The sequence below is a fragment of the Parasteatoda tepidariorum genome, chromosome 11 (genome assembly GCF_982258835.1).
Source record: "Parasteatoda tepidariorum strain Cologne lab strain chromosome 11, Ptep-v5.0, whole genome shotgun sequence".
Taxonomy (NCBI): Eukaryota; Metazoa; Arthropoda; class Arachnida; order Araneae; family Theridiidae; genus Parasteatoda; species Parasteatoda tepidariorum.
In genome coordinates this window covers 16,155,370-16,182,419 of record NC_141765.1, presented here as the reverse complement: position 1 = coordinate 16,182,419, position 27,050 = coordinate 16,155,370, and positions in this window count along the sequence as shown.

Below are 27,050 nucleotides of genomic sequence, written 5' to 3'. Positions count from 1 at the left end.
AGAGCCTTTTATAAAATTTCATCAAAAATGGAATAAAAATCTTGCAGTAGTCCATGCGCACGACTGAAGTTTTCTGCAAATGATTAAATTAAAAAAGAAAAAGCAATTGTCTGGAGAAGAAATTTCATTTTGAATACCTTAAGGTTTGGATAATATAATTGTTAAATTCATATCTCTGTAACTCTTATTTATGTTTACTAATGCACCATTTAAATTACCTCAAGCTGTAGACTGCTCTCTATCTCCTTTTGAGAAATCAATTTTTTTCATCATAAACTTAAATTCTTTTACAACTTTATATGTTTTAAACATGAGAAAAATACTTACACGAAATATTTTAAAATTTATTGGAGAAGATGAATTCCCTTCTAAAACTCATTTAACAATTTTTACAACTTTGAAATCATTTTATTCCAGTCACGTCGTAAAGAAACGATAAAATATTGTGACACATTTTATCCATTTTTCAAAATAATTGTTTATTTTCGATGTCTTTTCCCTTCTTTATTTCGTAGCATTTACAATATCTTATGTGAGCTGCATTTTTCAAGACTCTCCTTTTCTTAGATTAAAACAGGAAATGTTTTTGTTGGAAAAGTAGTGAAAGCATTAAATATTTCTTTATTATTCTTCTGGCTTATTTTAATAGGATAAAGAAGAAGAGTCACGTACGTGTTTTTCTTCATAATGAACTATTTTCTTCACTTAGTTTAACATTAAACAAAATGTTACATTTTCAGATATTTAGAGTATGATGACAGGAAAAACTTTTTATGAGGAGGGATTTATTTTAGTGGTTGGTTCTAAGGATATATTTTACTGCCAAAATATACAAAATCTGAAGAAAGCATAATCTTCTTAATCTTCAAGAAAGCATTATCTTCTTAAACTTTATCTCGAATAGAATAATAATTCTCTTTTGTGTAAAAACTATCTGGAATAAAATTTGCTATATTGCTTTCACTAGCTGTTCCAGAACAGAAAGACTCAAAAAATATTGTCAACCACTTATTGTTCTATATGTATTCATAAGACACATTTGCAAATTTGTATGATCAAAAAAATCTTAGAACAGTTAGTACGAAATACATGGTGTGTGTATGCGTATGCGTATATATATATATATATATATATATATATATATATATATACAGTATATTCATTGCAGAAAAAAAATGGGTGAGAATTTCTCACCCTTTCTCAAAAACAGGGTGAGATTTCAAAAAGTTAAGTGAGATTTCTAAAAATTAAAGAAACACGAATAGACTTGGAAAAAAATTATTTCTTTAATTATGATACATTTTTCACATCTTCTAATTGAATATTTTTGCTGCATCATCATATGGAAAATGTCCTATATCTACTTTTTCATCGGCTATTATATTTATTTGGCTGAAAAATATCCGTATTTGTTTCGTTTTGACCGTTTCTATCGACATTTGTTTCATTTTCATTTGTCCGTTACGGAGTAGAAGATGTCGCCTTAACAAGGTATTTGTCCATCTTACATTCATGCACAAAAAATGCAAACGTCTTACACGAAGAAACCTTACCTACGGTGAACACGTGGTTGCAGAGAAATGTGTTCTGAAAGGGATTCGGTGGTTCGGGGGGGGGGTGTTCTGCTGTTCGCTCGCACCGGTTCTGAACAATACTGATAAATAGGGAAGCTAGATAACAAGGACCGATGTTCAAAATAATGAAAGATCAAGGAAGAAAAGTGAAACGGATTTTATTCAAAAAGGCAAAAGACGAAATTTTTTCCAAAATTCGTGCATTTTGAAATTGATTATTAGAGTGCGCGAACTTCTCGCGTTAATCATTTTTTATTGCGAGAAAGGACAAAAATATGCGAGATTCTCGCGTTCTCGCGCTGTAGTGAAAACACTGAATATATATATATATATATATATATATATATATATATATATATATATATATATATATATATATATATATATATATATATATATATATATATATATATATATATATATATATATATATAATATGTGTGTGTGTGTTTATGTATGTGTTACGATGGGAATCTAATCCATTACATCCAAGCATATTTCTGTAGAGCAGCGGTTTCCAAATGCTGTTTCGCGGATCCCAAGGGCTCCGTGAAAGAGTAATAGGGGTTCCGAAATTTAGGACTTGTTTTTACCTGACAGAAATTATTTTTGAAATCTCTATTTATAATTATATTGAATGAATAATTTATTATGTATTTAATATTTCAGTTCTTTTTATGAAACTAAATGTCAAATGAAATGAAAAGACAAATGAGCAAAATGCCAATGAAAAAGAAATAGGAATAGTTTAGCTATTATTTTTCTAATAACAGTGTCTTGAATAAATTAGGAAAAGGACTTGCATTTATGAAAAACTACATTAGAATTTCCCATCGTGCATTTCAAATCAAAATGAAATAACTAAATTCGTTAATAAGGAGATATGTTTCTCTGGTAACCATTTTAAAAGTGCATAGCAGTTCTTTTAGCTTTCATTTCATCGGAAACCATAATTCGGTTTATTTATTTCATTTTAAGCTTACGTATTTGCATCAAAAACAAATTAAAAATAAATTAGAATCAGCCCCAGGAGTGCGAATTCAACTATTGGATATAAAACCTAATTTCAGACTTCTAATGAAAAAATTCCTTTTTTATTAAATATTTCGAGTCTTTTATTTGTTAATAGGTTTGCCCTTATTTTGATACACTTTATTTACATTGTTTTTACCCCCTTGTTTTACATTCTTTTTACATACTTTATCTGAATTGCTTTTATATACTTTATTTTCATTCTTTTTACATACTTTATTTACATTGTTTTTATATACCTTATTTACATTGTTTTTATATACTTTATTATTTGCAAAGTCGGGATTCCGCCGAAAGAAGTTTGACCATTTATGGTTCCCCAGCTGAAAGAATTTGTTTTGTAGATTATAAATCTCAAGAAAAGATTCTAATAAGCTGGATTAAATAAAGTTTTCATTTGTCAGTAATAGAAAAGTTGTTTTTTTATGACTATGCTAAATAGTAATTTGAATAAAGCATCTACTGACGCTTTAAATGCAGCAGTAACATTACTAAAACATATTTTTTTTAAAGTTACTATTAAAGTTAATATCCATCAGAATACAACGCATATGAGGATACAGCGTTGACTCAGCGTCGGGCACTTTTAAGCAGTAGCTGATTTTTGGTCGTGGTAGTTTGTTTTCGTTCATAATTTTTTTGTGTGGCTCGAAGCTTTTTCTTAAAATTGAATGGTCAAGAACATTTTGTTCTGCGATGAAAATTGCATGCTCATGCTATAAAATTACAGCTTTTCGGTGTTTACTAATACCTCAAGCACTATTGATTTTAGAACCATAAAAGGATACCATGGAGACTAAAGTACAAGAATGCGATAAAAGAGCATATCCATATTTCAGAACCACTAAATCGAATGGTATGTCATTGATTAATAATAGAACTGACCAGCCTCAATGATTTTCAGGTATGAACTTGCAACCTTCAACGCAGATTTGATAAAAATGAAATACGTATATTTTATACTAAGAAAGGTTGATGAAAATATTCAATTATGAACCTGCAACCTTTTACGTAGATTTGATAAAAACTAAATACGCATAACTTGCATTAAGAAAAATTGTAGTTCGTTGAAAGTATATAGGTAATTGTTCCCGAAATTATTTTTGTTTCTATTGATCACAGACAAAAACCCAGAAAAAAGAAAGTCAATATTAATTACATTTTTAATAATAATGAACTCATGAAACCACATGAAATGAAATATTACTTTTCAATATAATAAATTTTTTTTTTGTTCTACCTATGGAATAAGAAAATTTGGTCTCATAAGCTATTCTTTTAAAGAAATCATCCAAATGAATCGTTTTTTTTTCTTCGTAAAATTAAACTATTTTTTTTAAAATAACTCCTGCATTATCAGACGGAATTCAAATAAATGATTACAATTGGTAATTGTTCTCTCAGAAATATAATATCCCTTTCTGATTTGTTTCTTAATCTCTAACTACCGTATCAGCAGGATTACAAACTGGCGAAATTCTTCTTAGAGAATTCATCCTTTCCTTCGATTAAATAATCAATAAAACAGACGTGAGAAAATTTGAGTTTTTTTTTTCAACGTAAGCACTTTAAGCGAAAAGAAAAAAATAGTGTGATACTCTTAAAATGTAAAGTAAGAAATATATAATTGAAGGATTTGATATATTTGCAGCATTGCATGTTTTTATGGCATTTTATATATTTACCGACATGTTCGTGAAATATTTATAACCTTCCATCTTTTTATTTTACCTTATTAGCAATCAATAAATATTACGTTTAACTTTTATCTAGAATTCAATTCATTTTAGTGGTCGCGTAATTTTGCTTTCCAACAACCAAAGTAGTTCAGAGTTTGAACAAATAAGCTTTAGTAAAGAGCTGTCAAAGTTAATTTATACACGGTTGAAAATTTTAAGTGCGTGGGACGAAATTATCGTGGTTACAATTGAACCAAATTATTACTATGGTTCTACTTAAACGGAAACGTGATTTAAACTAACACGTAAAGTTGTAGAAAATTTACCTGATATTACGGTTCAAAAAATCGATATTATGGTTCCACTTAAACGGAAATGTGGTTTAAACTAACACTTTATTAAGGTTGCTGCAAATTTACACGATATTATGGTTCTAAATTAAAATAATCTTTTTAAAAATGTAGTTGTTGCATCTTTCGTTTAAAATAATGCACATTATTTCTTAATGACGAAAATGTCTTGCAAATTTATGTAAAATCCTTATGTTTAATATATATTTATGTAAAATCCTCAAAAAAGAAGTAACAAAAGCGATATTAAGAATCAAGTTAATATTTTAGAGAGAGATTTCTCCTCTATAATTCCCCAGACAATCAAACTAGTTTTGACCTCAAATGTTCAAAATAATACACTGTATTTCTTAATGGTGAAAATGTTTTAGACATTTATATTAAATCCTTAGGTTTTATTTATTTATGTGAAATCCTCTTAAAATTAGTAATAAAAGTAATAATAAGAATCAAATTAATATTTGAACTAGAGGAAAGTTAAAGCGCAATCGGATTATGTTTTGAGAAAGGCGGGTAGATTAAATATTGAGATTTTTCTAATAATCGATTTCTCCTTTATGAGTAATCATAAAGGATTCAAAAAAGCAATCAAAGAAGTTTTGACCTCTTTAGTTCTGTCTCTCCTAGTAGTACTTATTCGCTAAATTTCGATTGCACCTTTGTTTTTCCTCGTTTAAAAATTAGCTTGCGTCTCCTTATGTACATACATTTCTTACCTAATTTATGGAAAGATTCCAAAAATATGTATGGGTGGTACACCTTTTCACACATTTAACATATCAACTAAGTATATGAAACAGATGTGAAGATCAAAATTATAAATTTCCTTCAGTGTGTCTTCGTTTATCTTTTAACCCAGATTTAGTTAATTTCATACACAGTTAATTGACTTGTATTTTTTTAATGAAGAACAATGCTTGGTCCAAGCAATTTTCATTGATTTTTGTTGTGAATAGCTATAGTAAACAGTACCAGGGAGAGGAAACCTGGAACATAAACATATGTTACATAGGGAGGAAAACACAAAAGCCGACGGCAAGGGTATTATAACATAGATCCGTCTACCACTGAGGACATTTTTCGTTAGCACTGTAGTCGGTGCAAGTCTGAATCAGAAAAAGTCACCACTGGGTTTCGAACCTGGGGTACCTCATTGGGAGGCTCCATCCCCTGAACCTACGCTACTCTGCTACTTAGTTTTTAAGAGACAGTTAAAAATTATGCTTGAGACGGAGAAAAATCAAAATTTAATTCTCTAAACTAAAGATTAAAGGTAATGCGATTTTTGCTCATTGTCACTGGATAAAAATAATATACTTGAAACTTTAGGATTTTACTAATACGAGCCTAGTTTGTAACTTTCGAAAATTTAAAAAGAAAATATGATTCCTCTGAAAATTTCAATAGTCGAGCTTTGTTAAGGTTTTGACAGTTCACTCTTAATAATACTTGTCAAATTTTAGATTTAACTCTTAACAATATTTGGCATATTTTAGATTTAACTCTTAACAATACTTGTCAAATTTTAGAATTTACTCTTAACCCTACTTGTCAAACTTTATTACTACGTTAATAATGCTTTTCAAACGCTGAAAATAACTTAATTAGAATTTAAAAATTCTTAATGAGTCGTTTATTCCTTTTACATAAAAGTTAAGCAATCACGCTATTTTAAAAACGCGAGTTAGTGAAAAATTTACAAAAAAAGGAATGTGAGCTTGGCAGATCAGCTAATGCGATGCCTATTATCCTGCTTGAAATGTTTTCCATTAAAAACTATTTTTAGACCTGCATGAACGAAAAAAAGTTATTTATGCAACTTCTGTTTTGCACAGCTAATGATTTAAAGCATTAAAACAAATTTGAAAGAAGTTTTCTGATATCTTTGATTTGCATAAATAAAAACAAATCAGCCTGACTGCTGAGACATACTTTTATCCCCCATCTTTCAACTACGAACGATGGTTAAATTGTTTTTCGAATTTTTCTCTGTATTGTGATTTAAAAAAACATACGGTTTTGTAAAACATCTGGCTTCAGTATCTTTTCTGATAAGAATGCAAAAAAAATCTATTTCATTATTGGAAATGTCAATTCTTAATCTAAAATGTTTGGAATGTATTTGTATTCATGAGATGAGATCCTATGTAAAAAATAAATATTAACAACGTTATTCTGTAGTGTAGCATCGACGTTTTAGCGAAGGTATGCAGGCTATTAAAAAAATTCCTTGTATTATATTGCGTTTTCATTTAGTAATGGCATTTAAATTTATTCCGTTTTAAATTCAAAAACAGGGTTTTAAACGAGGAAAAGTCGTTTAGAATTTCTTTAAATAAAAAGGGTTTACTGTAATAGTCTCTCTTAATTTATATTTTTAAAATCCGTTTCCGAGTAAAATGAAGTCAAGGTACAGTGCCTGGTCAAATTATTAGACGCACTATAAGATTCTATTTAAAAGCGGTATTATCAGGTGATACTATACAGCTTTATTTTTTTTCGTCACTGAAACTGGTTTACCCTTGTTCGTGTACATTTGGTTAAATTATACGATAGATAATATAAATTTGATGATTCGATAAATTAGACGATATATTATGTAAATATAGAATATTTATTATATCAGGTATTATATTAGTATATTATAATAATTAGATCAAATTATTAGACGCACTATAAGATTCTATTTAAAAGCGTTATTATCAGGTGATAATATACAGCTTTATTTTTTTTCGTCTCTGAAACTGGTTTACCCTTGTTCGTGTACATTTGGTTAAATTATACGATAGATAATATAAATTTGATGATTCGATAAATTAGACGATATATTATGTAAATATAGAATATTTATTATATCAGGTATTATATTAGTATATTATAATAATTAGATCAAATAATTAGACGCACTATAAGATTCTATTTAAAAGCGTTATTATCAGGTGATAATATACAGCTTTATTTTTTTTCGTCTCTGAAACTGGTTTACCCTTGTTCGTGTACATTTGGTTAAATTATACGATAGATAATATAAATTTGATGATTCGATAAATTAGACGATATATTATGTAAATATAGAATATTTATTATATCAGGTATTATATTAGTATATTATAATAATTAGATCAAATTATTAGACGCACTATAAGATTCTATTTAAAAGCGTTATTATCAGGTGATAATATACAGCTTTATTTTTTTTCGTCTCTGAAACTGGTTTACCCTTGTTCGTGTACATTTGGTTAAATTATACGATAGATAATATAAATTTGATGATTCGATAAATTAGACGATATATTATGTAAATATAGAGTATTTATTATATCAGGTATTATATTAGTATATTATAATAATTAGATCAAATTATTAGACGCGCTGTAGTCTTTGAATAATTACATGCTTTGCATGCAATACTTTTATATTTAAACATACATGTAATGGGTCTTAATTCAGAAAATTTTTATTGTATTGCATACAAATAGAAGATTCCATTTGTATTTATTTTTAACGTATTGCATTATAATGTTAACCAATTGATACACGAATGTAAACAAATGCCAACTGATTTCAGCAGCGTGAAAACTATAAAGCTGTATAGTATCACCTGATATTTAACTTTTTACATAGAATATTATAGTGCGTCGAATAATATGGCCATGGATTGTATGTCATTAGGAATTTCAGTTGTTTTGGTGGAAAAAAACTGCTGTCGAAGCACAAAGGAGGCGAGAATGAAAAAAGAAAACTGAATTGATTAGCTGATAAAAATTGAAGATGTTTTGATTTATCATATTTCAACTACTTTCTATTTTCTCAGGCAATCAGTCAGATTTTAATCATTTCTGTTGTACTATGCTCAATAGCGATTCGCTTAGCCGAGTGACCTTGGGGGAAAGAGAGTTCGTCTCCCAATGAGGTGACCCACGTTCGAGTTCCATCGGTAGCTGATTGATACGAACTCTACTCCCAGCTCACACTGACCGCAGTACTGATATAAAATCTCGTCAGTGTAGACGGATCATGAGTTAGAATCCCCTTGTCGTCGGGCTAATTGCGGGAGTCTTTTGTGGTTTTCCCCTCCATGTAATGCAGATGCGGGTTAGTTCCATCTAAAAGTCCTCCATGAAGATTAGTTAGTCCCAATGCTTGATTCTGAAAGTCACTTGTCCTCTGGATCGGGTTCAAAATTACAAGGCTGCGGAATTGAACTATGATAGTCACTAACTCAGAATTGGATCGGCTTTTCAAAGTCGGTTATAAAATTATATAATGATTCCTTAAAATTTTATTGCATTTTTTGATTTTTCCTTTTTTAATTATTAATTTGACTCCTAATGGGTAGACTTTTTATGACTACTTTTAATGATTGCTTAGAACGTGATAGCATTTTTCGATTTTTCCTTTTTTAAATATTAATTTGACTCTTAATGGGTAGACTTTTATGACTAATTTTTTAGAAAGGATTCTAAAGATATAGGATGGTTATGTATAGTTTGTATTTTAGTTGGTTGTCAGTGATAACGTTCCTCGCATATTGCAAAGCAGAAATTGTTCAATAATAAATTTTTTTTATTTTCACCAAAAATAATCAAAACGCAAAAAACTAATAGAGAAAAAAAACTTAAAAATAGGTAGTTGTGTTACATTCTCTTCTGAAACAGTACCGAGTAGAATGTAATTTCTTAATGTGAAACAAAACTTATTCTTATATAGCTCCACCGAACATTAAAATTGACTTGAAGAAACTCAAAAACACCATTAATACCAATTTTATATTTCTTAAATATTTCTCCAGAAATATACAAAATTTCATATTGTTTCATGTATTGTTTTTGAGTTATGTGAGTGTGAAGCTTGCTCGGCAAAAGTTCTGAAACAGTGGTTCCAACGGCATAATTTTTTTTTCAATTTAGTGAGATTTGCGTTGAACTCGAATATATTAAATATTGAGGTCACTTAAATGTTGCTTAGTTATTCCTCTATCCTTTCAAAGGAATTTTAGGCTGCATACCAAAAACAAAAAGGTGAGAAAGCAGATGTACTTGGGTTCAAGCGATGTCTGATTATTTTTAGTCATTATTTTTTTTGCTGGGTCTCTTAATTATAATTTGAAAGTTTCACTGGGAAATTACATTAGGAAACAAATTTTTTATTGCATTTATGTAAATACTTAAAATTGCCTAATTCGGGTATGGGGGTTTTAAATCTGAAATTAGTTTTGCTCCTAAGCTACAGATTTTTTTAAATAACATTTCAGTCAATAGTTTTCAAAATGTACAAGTTTAAAAACGTTATATATAAAGGGGATTTACATAAATGTTTTTCAAACCTCTGGGATAGTTAGGCACATCATCCGGATTACTCATGTCAAGATTTTGATGGGTTTCTACTGATGGACCAACATAATCTTGATGGTAATCATCAGTAATTCCATCATGAATCATTATATTTTTTGATGGAAACCAACATAAGGGAACATCACCTCAATGTAGGAATTCGGACTGATTTGTGATGATCCAGCATAAAAATAGATACCTATTTTGATGGTTTGTTCATGCTGAACCATCAGAAATTTCCATCAGGATAGGCCACACATATTGTTTTGATGGTATAGTTCTGAGAACCAACAATAATTTCCATTAAACCATCATGGAAATGTGTAATTGGAACCATCATGGACCATCACGGATTGTTGGTCCACGAGAGTCAAACTTCTCTTAATGGTTAATCATCATAGTATTAAAGGAGTATTTTCCATCATGGAATGATGGAAGTTTGTTGGCATATAAAATCCATGAACACATAATGGAAAATGTTGGATGATAGTGACCATCAAATGATGTTGGACCATCATGAGTCGCAATGAAACCAATATAAACCATGAAATTTTCTTGATGGAACCATCAAGAATTTTGACTTGGGTAAAATTGTGTGGAAATTTATGACCAGAAATATCGTCATGAGCGGCAGGAGATACTTCTCTATTATGACCTATTTAGAAGGACACGAAGAAACAGTTCATAATAGGGGAGTGATCCTCGAAGGCGTATAACGATAGTTTTTATGCTCTTTTAATCCTTATAATATGTCCTAACTCCCTCAGAAGTTTGTCGCAACATTTATGCGATCCCCTCTTATATATAACGGTTTTAAACTTACACATTTCGGCAAAATTTAGATTAAAAAATGTCAAAAAATTGGAACTTGGAGAGAGTAAGTGATTGCAGATTTGAAACTCAGCGATACAAAAGTATCTAAGATCTGTCAAAAAGTCTTATGCAACAGAAAATAAAAAATTCCCCTATGTTATTTCACTGTACAGAAAGAATATCATTAGACTTTGACTGAGTTTATTGTGTAGTTACATTAAAGTTCAATTAATGTATGTGAGGAAACATTTGGCTACGTTTATTTTGCAATCACTTAAGTGCAATTAAAACATGTGATGAAACAGATGACTAAGTTTATTTTGCGATAACATAAAAGTTCAATTAACGCATGTGATGAAACATTTGACTAAGTTAATTTATCGGTCACATAAAAGTTCAATTAACGCATGTGATGAAACAAAATTATTACAAAATTTTTAATTTAATCAATGTATGCATTTTACACTTTGTAATTATCACAAAACGTTTCAAAAACTACCTTGTAAAAATGGCCAATGATTTATGTTACCTAATGTGCTCCAACTATCGAATTATTTAGCTATTCTAAATCCCAAATGTACCAGCAAACTCTTTTCTACAAATTGCATTGCAAGTTATTTCTAGCTAAAACTATAAATTTCAAGGAAAAAAATGCAAATTAAGGTAAACTGGAGAAAAAAATTCTTTCTTCGAAAAAAGCATGGGGAAAATGATAAAGAAAGTAAATTGAATATACCTTCTATCGCTTAAAGTAAATTAGAAAACTCTCCTTAATGATACGTGTTTTTAGAACTTCTAAATTGGAATAAAAAAATGGGACTAAATAACGCACTGAAAAAATCTTTGGATTATTGCCTAGAATAATGGTTTCTGATTAAATTTAACTAAGAAATCTTCTTATCAATAGGCATGAAAGCAATAAAAAATTATTCATGTGATTAATATTTGATGTAATTTACACTTGCAATTAGTGTTTATAATATAAAACAAAAATTATCTATTTATGAGAAAGACATATATTTGTTAGAATAGAATAAAAGTATTTTTTAAAAAAAAAGTAAACTCTTAATTTTAAGAAAAATTTTCAACTTCATTCCTAAAGGTTTTCAAACCATATCTAAATAATGTTTTCAAAAATTTGTGAATTATATTTTAAACATAGAATGTGTTCATATGTTCGTAAAATATAAGCATCACTGTGTAATTATCTGTAAATCATATCATACTTAATAAATGACGTATTGTTTGTTTAATATGTTAAAGTTCTTTTAAACTTTTACCGAGAACAATAAATTATTATAAAAAGCTTATGGAATGATGGTTTCTAAATATAATAAATTTATATGATTATATGTTTAACTTAATATATTAGTTATAAATTTTTTTTCGAAAATGTCTAGTCGAATGTTTACTTAGCGATTCATTTCATAAATTTACCTTCTATTGAAATTAATTAAAACTTTACATTAATCTCTTAAATAGAAAATATGAATTATCCATTATTTCACTTAATTATTCATTGCATATAAATGATAGTTGAAAAATACTTGTTAATGAACAATAGATAGATCAATGGGAAATTAAAAACATGTCACTAAAAGAATAAAAAATCACATGAATACTTGTTCTAAATCTGAAACTAATTACTCAAGAGTAGTTTAATCTTTTAGCTGGAATTTTTATAATTTATAGTAAATATAAATTCTTTTCTTGTAAAGGTTGCGTAACAAGTTTATTTCAATAAGATTCTGTTATTGTAGGTTTTATTGTAGGTGTTTGAAAGCATATTTCGTATAATTTGTTTGCACGGAAAACTAAATATTTTTAAATTTATAATTTATGTTTGTATAGCTGATGAATATAGAGTGATAATAAAGTACACTGGAATTGGATTTAATAATTGATATTTTATTAATATAAACTACCACTCGTTTACTTAATTGTACCTTTTTTTAAACATTTTTCTAATTTTTGAAAATTAAAATTTTATTTTTAAAAATTTCCACGAAAGATTTCATATTTACACAGTAGTAGTTTGTGAAAATGCTAACATTTCTTTCTGCTCCCAATTCCCATGTGTGGGGCAACCGAGAATCCACATGCACCGTGACCACATGCATATCAACAACGATTCTGCGTGAATGTGTGGGCTGGTATTGTCAACGACTTTTTGATTGGACCATACTTACTGCTGACGAGACTTAATGGAGAATGTTGTTGCATTTTTCTGGAGCAGGTGTTACCAGAACTACTGCAGGATCACCATTTGTAATCGCATGTCGTTTCAGCATGATGGGGCACCAGCCTACTTCAACAATGGTGTGCATACTTACCTAAATGCCAAGTTTGGGGTGCAATGGATCGGTTGTGGTGGATCAGTCCCTTAGCCACCCCAATCTCCCGATTTATCAAGCCTCGATTTCTTTTTATGAGGACATCTGACGAGTCTCGTTTATGCGACTCCACTTGACTCACATGAGTATCTCGTTGTTCGAATATCCAAAGCTGCAACACGTGAGCGTGAAATACCTGGCATCTATGAACGTGTACACCAATCACTCCACCGACTCTGTCAAGCATGTATCTGCTGGTGGACAAGATTTTGAACAGTTATTGAAAACATTACACTTGCCAACGACGCTTTCAATAAACACCTCGTCCTTCCGTTCCTCTTTTATTTTTTGAGTTTGAACCTCACCACGTCACTTGCGCCAATACATTTCTATACAATAAAAGATTGTTATAAAGTCCCGTACCTACCCTTAAAGTTTGTACCATGAATTCGGAGCCATCCTGTATTACAAAGCCATCTGTGGTAAATGAGATATAGACGAAATTTTGAACTAACTAACCTATAAATGTTCAGAGCGTGAATGCAGTGATTGCTTCTGTTGTTTCGATTTCCTACCTGCCATGCCAGCAATCCTGCTCTGGAAACCAAGTGAATTTAAGGCAGAGGGTGCGTTTCTTGCTCTTCAGTGGCACCAGCTTTTGCTAAGAACACGATTTCAGTCACACACACGTCACAGCCCGTTTTGCTGGACGAATCTATTTATACATCCATTCATTCATCAACAGATCGTAATTTCGATCTGAATAAGAGAACGATCAATCTCCAATTCAGTACCCCCAGAGGTATTGATTTGTTACGGGAAATTGGAGGACTTTGTTACCGGCAGACTTAACGCGCAGCTGTCAACATTTAATACACGGGGTTTCTTCTACTGGCGGGATTTGAACTCCCTATCTCACGAGCATGAGTTTAATGACCTACCAACCAGACGTTGATTGCTTCTAAAGTGTGTCACCAAAGCTAAAGAAAGATTTAAGACAAAATTCTGTTATGTATGCTAAATTGTGTAATAAAAAATCCTTCTTTTCCTGATTTGGACATCAGTTTGTGTGTTTCTAGGAGAAACTGAAAAAATACAATAGGGTATTTTTATTTATTTCGTAATAGAGCTGCACATTGATCTATTGGTGACGGTTATGGGAAATCTTACTGACGGTGATCCGGAGACATTATACATACGTCACTTCCCGTTTTACAGGAAGGACACATTCGCACCTCAGATGCAGATCGTAATTTTGATCTGAACCAGAGCAGCCGATCAATCTCCGATCCAGTGCTCTCAGAGGTATTGATTTGTGATGAGAACTTAGAGAACTTTGTGATACCTGCAGATTTAGTATGCACCAGTCACCAATTTTTAGATGGAGAGTCTTTGGCCAAAGGGGATTGAACTCACGACCTTTCGGACATGGATACAATGATCTTCCAGCCAGGCTATCCCGAAAAATACATTGGTAGAATAGTAATTCATGAAAACTCATGTAGTTTTTCACAATAAAGTGTCGTAAAAAAGTACTTTATATTGATTTTTCAAAATTCCATCTCTCAGAAACCTTGACCTATTTTAATTAAATGTCATATTTTGCCATTTAAGTATTCTTTAAAAGGAAGTAAAAAATTGTATATCTTACAATTCAGAAATATTTTAGACTACTATTAAATTTAAAAATGAAAAATAATATTTATTAACTGAAAGTTAGTCGAACTTATCTTTGAATAAACGAATTTTACAAATGCGTGCAAAAATTTTTCTATTTGCTTAAAAGTTTACGATAAAATGATTACGATAAATGATTAAAGATACGATAAAATGCGCAAAAAGTAAAATTAAGATTAAGAGGTCAAACTTTGGACACCTCTCCCGACTAAACTATTGGAACCGTGTTTTCCATACTACAGCTGACCCCTATATTTTGTAAGTCGGAAATTTGAATCCATCGAAAATAAGGTACGTTTATATGAGAAAGTATGTTTTTGTGTCTGATTTCGCAACAAAAAATATCCTCTGCCTTAATTAATCAGCATATTTTAAGTCCCCCTCTCGATTAAGGATTAAGGCCTAGAACGTGAAGATCTTCTGATCATTAGAACAAAAGTTATTCAAGGTGGTCCTTTCTTGTTTCTTGCACTGAACAAAAAGTATGTGCAAACTCATTTTTTTCACATCCATATACATTTCTCTAACCGAATTCTTGAAACTAAATTTAAATTGAAACACATTAAATATTGGTTAGTATCCTGTAACACTTTTTAAAAATATATATATAGCAAAATTGGTATGAAAATATATAGTAAAATTGTAAATGCAAAGTGAAATATATATATATATATATATATATATATATATATATATATATATATATATATATATATATATATATATATATATATATATATATATATATATATATATATATATATATATATATATATATATATATATACTTCACTTTGCATTACAAGTTTCACAGGACGATTAGACAGCAACGAGAATTCGAGTTTTTTAGAATGAAATTTTATAACTCAATAAATTTGCAATTGAAAAGTAGATAAAGGACGAAAAAAAGGAATGTAGGGGAGAGGGGGGCACATGTGAACAGGGGGCACATGTGAACATGGTATGTTTTACCAATATGATTTGAAATAAAAAATCTCGAAAAATTTTCAATTGATGGCAGTACTAGTCCTACCTCTCTGAAAAACTTTCAGAACAATGAGACATTTTGTTGATCTATTCTGACAATTTCTTTGTATCAGCTGGTGTTGCATATATTATAATCGCTCGCTTCTCCAAGTGAAAGTATAATATAAATCAACTAATAAACTAAAATTAACTATTGCAGATCATTATATGAACATTCAGGTAAGTTTATGACAATTATTCTTTTTTTTTTACTCAATTAAAAGTTCTTTATTTTTCAAGTTAGGTTTAAGAAGGATGATGGGGGCACTTGTGAACAAAACATCTGGGGCAGATGTGAACAGTTCACAAGTGCCCCTACATAGTATTAAGATTATTATCCTCATGATATTATAGGTTTAAAAAATATGTATGCATTTAAAATTATCATTATTTAATTTTCCATAATTAATTTATTAATTTTTCCTTAAAAAAAATTTTTTTTTATTAAATGGTTGATTGCGCATCACGCATATTAACTGATACACCTGAGAAAATAGAATTGTTAAAGCTACAAATGAAAAGATAGAAAAAATGAAAAAAAAGCATGAAAGAGTATTAGAGAAGAAAGAAAAAGGCCCATTACAACACCCGTGGAACATGAAGTTGCGAAAAACCCAATTACGGATAAATTATTGTACAGCTGAAAAATTATTTTCTCATTGACAGTACTGTTGTACAATTTAAATTCACATAGTAAGCTACAACCCCCTCAGTATAATGCGTATCTATATCTGTTATATTAAAGATTTTTTTTCTTTGAAATATGATGATTGCTTTGTGTTTTTAATCTTGTTCATATGTGCCCCAGGCCTGTTCACATGTGCCCCCAATAGGGGCACATGTGAACAATTGAAGTCATTTTTCTAAAATATTATAAAGTAAAGAAATATTTTATTGAAAAATCTCAAAAAATTCCACAAGACAAAGAAAATACTATTTAAACATATGGACTTCTTTACTATGAAAAATTGATGATATTTTTCGAAAAGTGAAGAAATAAAAAAATTTGTTCACATGTGCCCCCCTCTCCCCTACTTTGTATAATAAGTCTTTGCGAAATTGCAGCATTGTTCATTTTGAAAATACGAAATTTGCAACTCAAAGGAAATTTGCGCAGATTTATTAAAGTACAAAATGTATTTTTTTAAAAAAATATTCAATTGAATATTTGAATGAATCACTGAATTTTGTCATTCAAAACAAGCTAAAGAGAAAACGAATATTTGAAAAAATATGCGCTTATGAAATATTCAAATATGTTTGTGAAGAAACGAAAATCAAATAAATTTCTGAATAAAAACTGAATGCTAAGAATTTCACCAAAATGTCTTTATGATTTTAATAAAATAGGTTCGATACTTATATGTTTTATTATAGTTAAACAACGTTATTGTTGAATACGGAATGAATGGGGAAAATTCAAAGATGCAGTAAAAATTGTCAACTGAACAAGAAGAAAATATGGCTAATCGGTACTTATTTATCGGCACTCAAATACGTGCAAGCTGGTGTGCTCAATCTCATATGTACGGCTTTTAAGCCTTTGTTAAACAGAAAAACAGCACAGCTAGGCGAAGGGCACCACTAAGATATATACAGAGTTATGACGCGATTCGAACCTGCCAGAAATCGTTTTGGGGGACGATACCACGTGGCCAGGGTGGAACCAGGGAAAATAGGAACAAAATTTGGGTTTGAGAAAGGCTGTTTATAGGTAGAGTGAAATGAAATTTCATTATTATTTTGATTGCCTGATAAAGTTCATTAACGAAATTTTTAGATTTTATAATAATGAATAATTTTATACACTGACGAAAAAAAAATCCCACCACCAAGAAGCAGTAAGTAAACTAAGTTTGGTAGGCTTGTTTTTGCAACTAAAAGATGATGTCTAGTCTAATTTCGCTCTTGGGGCGTAAGTTCGGATCCAGTAGCGCTATTGTGAACATGAAAATCAGGGTTGCTTTAAATACCTGTTCTACAGATCGTAAGCGGTGTTATATTTTTGACATTTTGAGTTGCTGTGAGTCAAGAATGTCTTTAAGAAGACAAAGAAGCCATTATCAACAGCTCACTGACTTTGAACGTGGTCGTGTTATCGGGCAACGAGAAGGTGAATTTTCTTTCCGCTATATTGCAGAAAGACTGGGGAATAATGTATCCACTGTGCATGATTGTTCCCAGCAGTGGCCAAAGGAAGGTACTGCTTCAAGAAAACCGTGTTCTGGGTGGCCAGGTGGCACTACTACTTCGAGGGAGGATCGCCACTGTATTACGTCTGCATCAGAAATTCGAGCAGCAATTGGCACTACTTCTGGCACTACTAATTTGGCAAGCAATTGGCACTACTAATTTGGCCACTTCAAGTACTGCTCCAAGCGAGGTGTCCTGTAGCTTTTCACTTACTCCAAACCACTGCCGTTTACGACGTGAGTGGTGTCGAGTTAGAGCTCATTGGAGGATAGAGTGGAGATCTATAGTGCTTTATGATGAATGTCGGTTTTACCTTGGTGCCAATGATAGCCATATATTGATTAGAAGGAGGTCGGGTGAACGCCTGCTACCGACCGGCCTAAACACACTGGACCTACAGCAATTTCCAATTATGATTTAACCTATTTTGTTGCCAATCAGGAGCAACATTCAAGGCGGTACTTTCCGAAAGGATAACTCTCGCGCTCATACTGCTGTTGCACATGCTCTACAGTTGCACTCATACATGCTCTACAGAATCACGACAGGTTGCCTTGACCTGCTAGATCACCAGATCTTTCACCAATCGAGCACGTATGGGGGATATCATTAGACGACAACTTCAGCGTCATCCACAACGAGCATTAACTATTCCCGTATTGATTTACCAAGTGCTACAGGCATGGAGCTCTATCCCACAAAATAACATACAGCATCTGTATGAAAAAATGCATGCCAGTTTGCATGCTTGCGTTCATAATTGGGGTGGTTGCACCGGTAATTAATGTACCATTATTTCGCATTTTAAATGGATTTTCACTTAATTGCATTAACTTGTGATCTTTAAAATTTAATCAATTAAATATGTTACTCTGATTAACGAAATTGTCTAAATTTCATTACTCTATAACCAATTTTTTTTTGGTGTTAAGATTTTTTTCCGCTAGTGTACATTCAAAAAATCGAATAATTTAGTAATGACCTTTCTACCGTCTTATTTTAAAATGCTTTGAAATTTATTTCTTATCTCTAAATCTCCTTTAATTTGGATTTCAACCTTCCCAACCTATTTTTTCTTCCTTCGTATTGTGTAATACATTATGTATAATGCATTGTATAGTTTATCCTTCATTTCAAATTTAGATAGTCATCTCGGGAGGATAACATGCTTGAAGGGTATATTTCTTGCTATAATAGAAAAAATTATGTTATAAGAAATTTCTACTTTAATTTATTAGAAATTGATCAGAAAAGAGAAAGTTTTGTCTTTTATGTTAAGTAACATAAAGAAAAAAGTGACTTGTCATTGCGTCATCATAAGCTTATTAAATATATATATATATATATATATATATATATATATATATATATATATAATATACACCGAAGAGCCATTACATTATGACCACCCTCCATCTATAACTATGGGCTCGCCCAGGTTTTCATGGTTTCTCGCCCAGGAACAATGTTTTCATGGGGCACATTAGGACCCATAATCCTCATAGAACAATCCCTGATGTCTGTAAGCTACTTTAACATAGTTGCAGACCAGGTTCACAGATTCACGGCAACAGTTTTTCCTGCGGGGGATGGTGTTTACCAACAGGATAATGCACCATGTCATAAGGGTCGAACAGTTGAGGAACAGTCCAATGACTTTCAAGTCATGTCTTTACCCCCAAATTCACCTGACCTTAATCCAATAGAGTATTTGTGGTCCTACTTGGAAAACCAAATTCGTGCTGCCACGCTACCCCCTCGCAATGTGAGGGTATTGCAGGGCCGGTTGATGAGCGCTTGGTACCAGATACCTCAGACTATCTATCAGCACTTTGTGGAATCAATGCCACGGCGGGAGCTAGCAGTTTTGAGGGCCAAAGGTGGTTCTACATGTTATCAGCAGGGTGGTCATAATGTAATGGCTCTTCGGTGTATATATATATATATATATATATATATATATATATATATATATATATAGTTTACTTACTTATAAAATTGATAGTTTTTTTTAAAATATACTGCATACTACTATTTTCTTCTCGCGAAATTTAAATTTAATAAAAGGTTAGATGGATTTTAGAGATTGAGATTTTTGTATTTTGAATATAATTTAGAGAGAAGTTTTAGCATGAGTGTTGGGTGTCATCGGAATTTTAATATCGAGATTTGTGGTTAAAAAATATAGATGTTTGACTACCTGTTTCGATATTTAAAATTTACATTATTTCCTTTTTAATCTTAATTGAAATATTAACAAGAAACTAGTACTTTCACGATAATATGTACTATAATTAGAGTGGTGTAATCGTATTCTATATTTAATATTGTAAGTATTTGTTGTAACATTATCATTTTCGATTTTTATCGTGGATGATAATGATAGCGATATTATCGAAGTCGATATTGATAGATATATTATCTTACACGATATTTATCGTTAGAAATAAAGATTGTGATGATATAATAATTAATATTTACCGTTGTCGATAATGATTATGATATTATTGTCTTTCATATGTCTCTTAATCGATAATTGTCGTTATATAATCGTTTGCGCAATATTTATAGTATGTAATCTTTAGGATATGTTGTTGGAATACATTTAAAAGGACGGCTAACGCTATGTAAAGAATATCAGAAATTTACGATAAATTCATTGGCTCTATTTAATAAAGCTGATTAACATTATGATTTTAACCAGTTTTAACAATTGAATGAAAAAAGACTATTTCCTGGTTCAGTGAAGATCACACTTTGGTCATATAAGTTAAGATATCATACTCAGCCTTGTTATAATGAACAAATCGAAGATCTAAAGTTTCATTTTATCGTTAGAAAGTAAAATTAAATTCGATCGATCTCTGTGTTTTACTAGCGATTAGAAACTTCTCATCACAAAAGTGTTCTTAAATATTCTCAAAGGTGCAATTAAGCTGGTAATGGATAATTTCAATGATGCCGAATACTAACTTTCAGTTGGTGTCTGTAAAATCGAACCTGTTTTCGTTTCTTTAGCTTAGATCAGACTGTTTTAAGAAATGAAGCTCTATTTCCGAAATTAAATAGATTTTAAGCTATCAAAATTAATTTATTCTGAAACATTAAAATTTGAATAATTGTAAGACAATCAAAACTAAATAATTTTGAAAGAATAATTCTAAAATAGTTAATCGAAGAAAGCTTATTTAAACTATACGTTAAAATTTTTTATTGTATCTTAGCATCAAAAACGGTGGCAACTCCTTTACACCAATGTGTTGCAGAACCAAGAACAGTTCCTGGTGTTGTGAAAAACCATGAATCTTCATTTGCACTAATTTTGGTGACAAGAAGCTGTCGCCATTTTGAGTGTTCAGTGACACTTATATTTATAATTTCTCTAAGACATGATGCACATAAGAGTCAGTAAAATTATTTTACAATACAATATATAGTAAGAATCGCTAATTTAGGATGCATATATATACTGTAAGTAAATAAGTCAAACATACGAGTATCACAGAGAGGATATTAAGATAAATTACACTTTAGGGTTAACAGAACATAAGTGAATAGTAAAAATTAAATTATATTTTAATGGCGCATACTTATTTTAATGGAGAACACATGCCAACTTGTACTTTGATTGTAAATACTCTATAGATGATAACCAAAGTGCGACGACGTTTGTGTTTTCGGAAGTAAAAATATTTATTGTATGGTGTGAAGGCGCGTAAGCTTCATGTAAACGTTTTCCACTTAAAGTGTATAAATTTAACTGCACCTTTAAAATTTTATATGAAACCTTTAAATTTTATATGAATGCAAGCACAAGTATCGACTCCATGATGACACTTGGCTTAGGCATTTTCCTCAACAATAACTTTTTGCAAAAAATTGTGAAAAAAATGGAAATTATGAAATTTTGTATATTATTGCTTATTTATCAAATCTAAAATATAGTAAATGCAAAAATGGTCAGCTTAGTTTTAATCACTTCTGTATGAATTATTGAATTGAAATTAGTTTATGTTAATTGAATCTTTTGACATATTAGCTGCTCGAATCTATTCACATTTGGTTTGAAACATAGCTTCCTAATGACTAAGAAAAAGAAAACTTCAAGAAACAATAGTTTGGGGTCATTTCCAATAGTATAGAAACTGTATTTTTCCTTGTTATTTGAACTAAGTAATGATATATATTCATGGAAATGGACTCTATTTCTTGAATAACTCTCCTTTCAGATTCTTACTGTTTCGCCGAATAAAATATATTCATTTTTACAATTATTTAGTTTTATCCCTTTGCTAGTAAGCTCAATTCGTGTTATTTGATCCTTTTATTTTCAAAAATGGTATTTTTCTTGAAACGTTACGGTGTTCTAATAAATTTTTTTTTTAAATAAAATGAAAATTCATCAGTGTGTGGAGTAGTGACGACTGAAACTCTGCATTTAATGCATACGTATATTGTCAAGTGACATTTAGATTTCCTGAACACTCTCTGAACCTTACTTGATATTTTGTATAAAAAAAGATTCTGAATGAACTTTTATAATTCAATCTAGTGCGTTATAGAGAAAGCAAAAAAAATTAACACACCTAAATAATATTTGATCTGATGTTAGATTTTCATGTTCTAGGACTCAATCATAACTGTTCGTGAACCAAATCTTAAGTATGTTAATTAGTTAGCGCAGGCGATATTTACAGTAACAAAATCAGACACTAAAATGCGTTTTCTTCAAATAATCATTTTTACAACGGATTAGGACTCTTAACTCACAAAATCTGGAGGGGGTTGCAGTTGGTCGAGAAGTCAATTTTAAAATAAGTCAATTTTAAAACTGGTCAAATTTTAAAAAAGTCATATAAATTTTGGGTTCACTGAAACTATTGACCAGTTTTGTTCAAATTGTGCATTTTACATCGTACATCGTGTGTATTTTACATTGTGTAATTTTACCGTGTAAAATTACATCATATAAAACGATGTAAAGATTTTTATACCTGTACAAATTTTTCCGATTATAATTGCATCATATAAAAAAATAACAAACAACTACTGAAGTTTATTTTTTGCATGGTCGAAAGAATTTTGAAACTTTAATTTTCAAATCGCTTTATTATATATATATATATATATATATAATTATTATTATTATTTATTTATTTATTTTAATAGTGAGCTAAAAATTTAATATTATTGAATTTCAGGATTTCAGGACACACAATTTTTTACACCATTTTAATCTGCCTAGTTTTAAATGACAGCGTCTCAAATTTGAAAGAAATCAGTCTGTTAGTTCTTGACAAAGGAGAATTTAAAAATGCAAATTCTTCGAGATGTCTTAATGCGCAAAATAGAGAAATCAGCATTTGGGATCCAAACTTTCTTCTGCTGTCCAGCCTAAACTATTGGGACTATATTTTCCTAATAACGGCACTTTTTTTTAATTCAGAGAACGAACGCTTTTGTGTGAGATCTTGTAAGTTAAGATATTTTTGCACAAATTAATAATCCTATTTAAGAGGTCTTTTTTTTCCTGAATGTACTCAATTATCAATGAGGTGATATCGGAGGTGTAAAATTCAAAATATGCTTTTATTCTTCATTCGACAAAATCCATTGAATCCATAAAATGAAAAATTTAACCTAAAAGCATTGATGGCTTGAAAATGCACCTCTTAAAGTTATATCCACGAATCATTACGTTTACTTTTTTGCGCATTGCACACAACACTCATCATGTATTTAAGTATTTAAGCGAATAATAAGAATATAAGTAAATCATTTTATTTATGTTAGTTTTTAAATGAATAAAACCACTGCAAAAGATAACTCATAGTTCGAATTTATATTTTATTGCTTGCGTTTAATTTATGTATATTTTGCTATTGAAAAAAAAACTGAATAATCATGTGTAAGAGTTGAAAAAAAGTTGAGACTAAGTCAAAACTAGCTGTTTTTATAAAATGTATTGTAAATCGATTCCATGCATGACATAAATTAAAATAATAACTTCAATTTTTTAAAAAATTCTAACATATTTAATATATTTTGAAATTAAAAGGGAAAGGTTGTAAAAGAACAAAAAAAAAAGAAAAAAAGAATTTTTTAGTTTAACTTCTTGACACGCAAGAAAATATAATGCAGCAAAAACTTTTTATGCCACCTTAGTATTATCGCTTATGTTTTATTTATTCTTAAAGAAAAAGGAATTCGCTTTACTTTAAAATATGAGTCTCCTGGTTCAAGCTAGTATGTCTACGAAGGCGTCTTGCTTAATCTGTCAGAATATACTAAACACATCACAATATTTAAGAAAATATTTGGGCTTCAATTCAAAATACTGTGGTATTTTAAAACTAGAGTAAATTAATTGTTGATTCTCTGCACACGAGAATTTATATATTTTTTTCTTCAGAAAAGTGGACGTAACTGCCTAGTTAAAGTTTACCCGATGTCACTCAACATTTGCCAACTTACGATATAACTAAGTAAAGTAATTACAAAACATTAAGACTTACAAAAGTTTTAGTATTTAGAGTGGTAAGTATTTTTTAGGCAGCAGTGGTGACTGAAAAATGCACCAAAAACCAAATATAATGATAATAACAATATTTATAGCAGTTTCTTAAAAAATGCTGTCAGTACTTAAACAAAAAATAAATAAATTAGGTTGAGATCTTCAACGCATGGTACGTGGGCCACCACTGGTCGGCCCAATCATCGCTTTCTGTTTGATTAAAAAAAGAGAGATTCTGTTCTGTTTGATAAGATGGGAAAATTCTGTTCTGTTTGATAAGAAAGGGTGATTCTGTTCTGTGTGTTAAGAAAGAGAGATTCTGTTCTGTTTGATAAGAAGGAGAAATTCTGTTCTGTTTGATAAGAAAGTGAGATTCTGTTCTGTTTGTTAAGAAAGAGAGATTCTGTTCTGTTTGATTAGAAGGGGAAATTCTGTTCCGTTTGATAAGAAAGAGAGATTCTGTTCTGTTTGTTAGGAAAGAGATATTCTGATTTTTAATGAGAAAGCGAAAAATGCCGTATAATAGCTGTTATAATGCATAAGATAACTAGTAGGGTAATGCTGGATATATATGCTTTGATAAGACTGACAAATTTGAGTCTGTTATTATTGAATCATAGTAAAATAAAAATAATAAAACACTAAATATTAAATTAGGGAAAAGATTAAAAATCTTAAAAACAGAACATGTTTGATATTTCAATATGAATTTATCTTTGAGAATTAAGAGCAGTGGACTGATTTTGAGAATTTAGTTTGAAAGGATAATCACCATTATGTTGAAAACTTTTTTTGCAGAAGTATTTTTAATATTTCAGTATGAAGAGAATTGCAAAAATGCATGACATCAATTTATTCTACTCTAGTTTCATTTAAAGTTTCAACTAATTTCAAACATGTAAGAAATCATATTTAGTAACCTGAAATTATATTTCTCTTGCTTATAAATTTTTTTTCATATTTTTTAAGGTTCAAGTATTTGTTACTGAAATGATTATTAAAGAGTTTTTCTTTTTTAAATAAGTATTTCACAAAAAATAATTATTTTTAAAACTTACTGTAAATGTATAAATTTTGTGTTTCTTTCTTTTATATTGATGACTACTATTATGGTATTTTTAATACATCATTTTAAATAAAATAAAATGACATTAATTTAAAAACTGGAAAATGATTTTAATTATATGCAGGGGTGATTTCAGGGGAAATTAGAATCTATTTATGAACATTCAGAAATTATTGGATCCTTTGCGAATTATTTTACAGTAAAATAGACCTTTCATAAATTATTTCTTAGTAAAAATAAGACCTTCACGGGTCATTATTTAAGAAAATGTAATCGATAACATGATTAAGATTGCAACTTCATTAATTTCGTTTTTTCCTTTAAAAAAAACGAAAAGAAGAAAGAAAAGAAACAAGATCTTAACAGCATTCGATTCTATGTTAACTTGTGATTCAGAAAATTATGAATAGACTCCTTACAAAAAGAACTTTTAACAAAATGCCCAATGGTTTTTGATATTCTTTACAGCTTCATTATAACAGAACCATATTTTTACAAATTAACAAAAACAGAACCATATTTTTATAAATTAACTAAAACAAAACTTTTTACGAAAACATAAGAATAGCTCTTAATATCTTTGCGATAAGTAAAATAAGTTTGTTTTTGTGGGAGACGGTACGACAGAAGCAATGTTGATTTCATTGCGTCATTAAGTTTTTCTTAATACATTTGAGTTCAATTAAGAATATTGATAACCAACATATACTATTAAAACCTAATGACCTGAATAGGTACACAGTCTAAGTATTTGTATTGTAAAGTAAATCACCAAATTGCTTCCTGTTTCGCATAAATTACTCTGATGAATCGACAGTGTGTTTTGAGAAAGTCAAACTTTGCAAAAAGTGGGATATATTTATTTAACGATCAATGTATGTTTGTTCATAGTAGGGTCTCTGTTGTTAGAAGTTACTTCTTAAAAGTATTAGTATTTTGATAATTATGTTGAAATAATTGAAGAGAACTATGTATCAAGGATGTACGTAACATGATAAAAGCTTTAAGAAGATTGGTTTTTCATTACGTTTTAATCAAATGCCTTTTTAACAGATATTAGGGTACTACATAATATCTGTATTATTATACCTACAGTAACAATGCTGTTAAATTCATCTTCGAGTGAAACGTGATATTAACTGTTTTCTTAACATCAAATCAATTACTTTTAAAAATAATAAATTATTTCAATATCCATACATTTTAAAAATAGTTTTCTTACATTATGACTGGGTGCACAGAAAATGTTTTGTTAAAAATATTTACAGTCCCTGCCAAATTATTAAACGCACTCTGAGATTCTATGTAAAATTTCAATTATCAGGTGATACACTATACAGTTTTATTATTTCTACGCGACTGAAAAAACGGTTTGCACGTGCTTACATTCGTGTATCAATACGGTTAAATAAGACGATATAGATTATAAATTATTATATTAGTATGTTATAATAATTAGA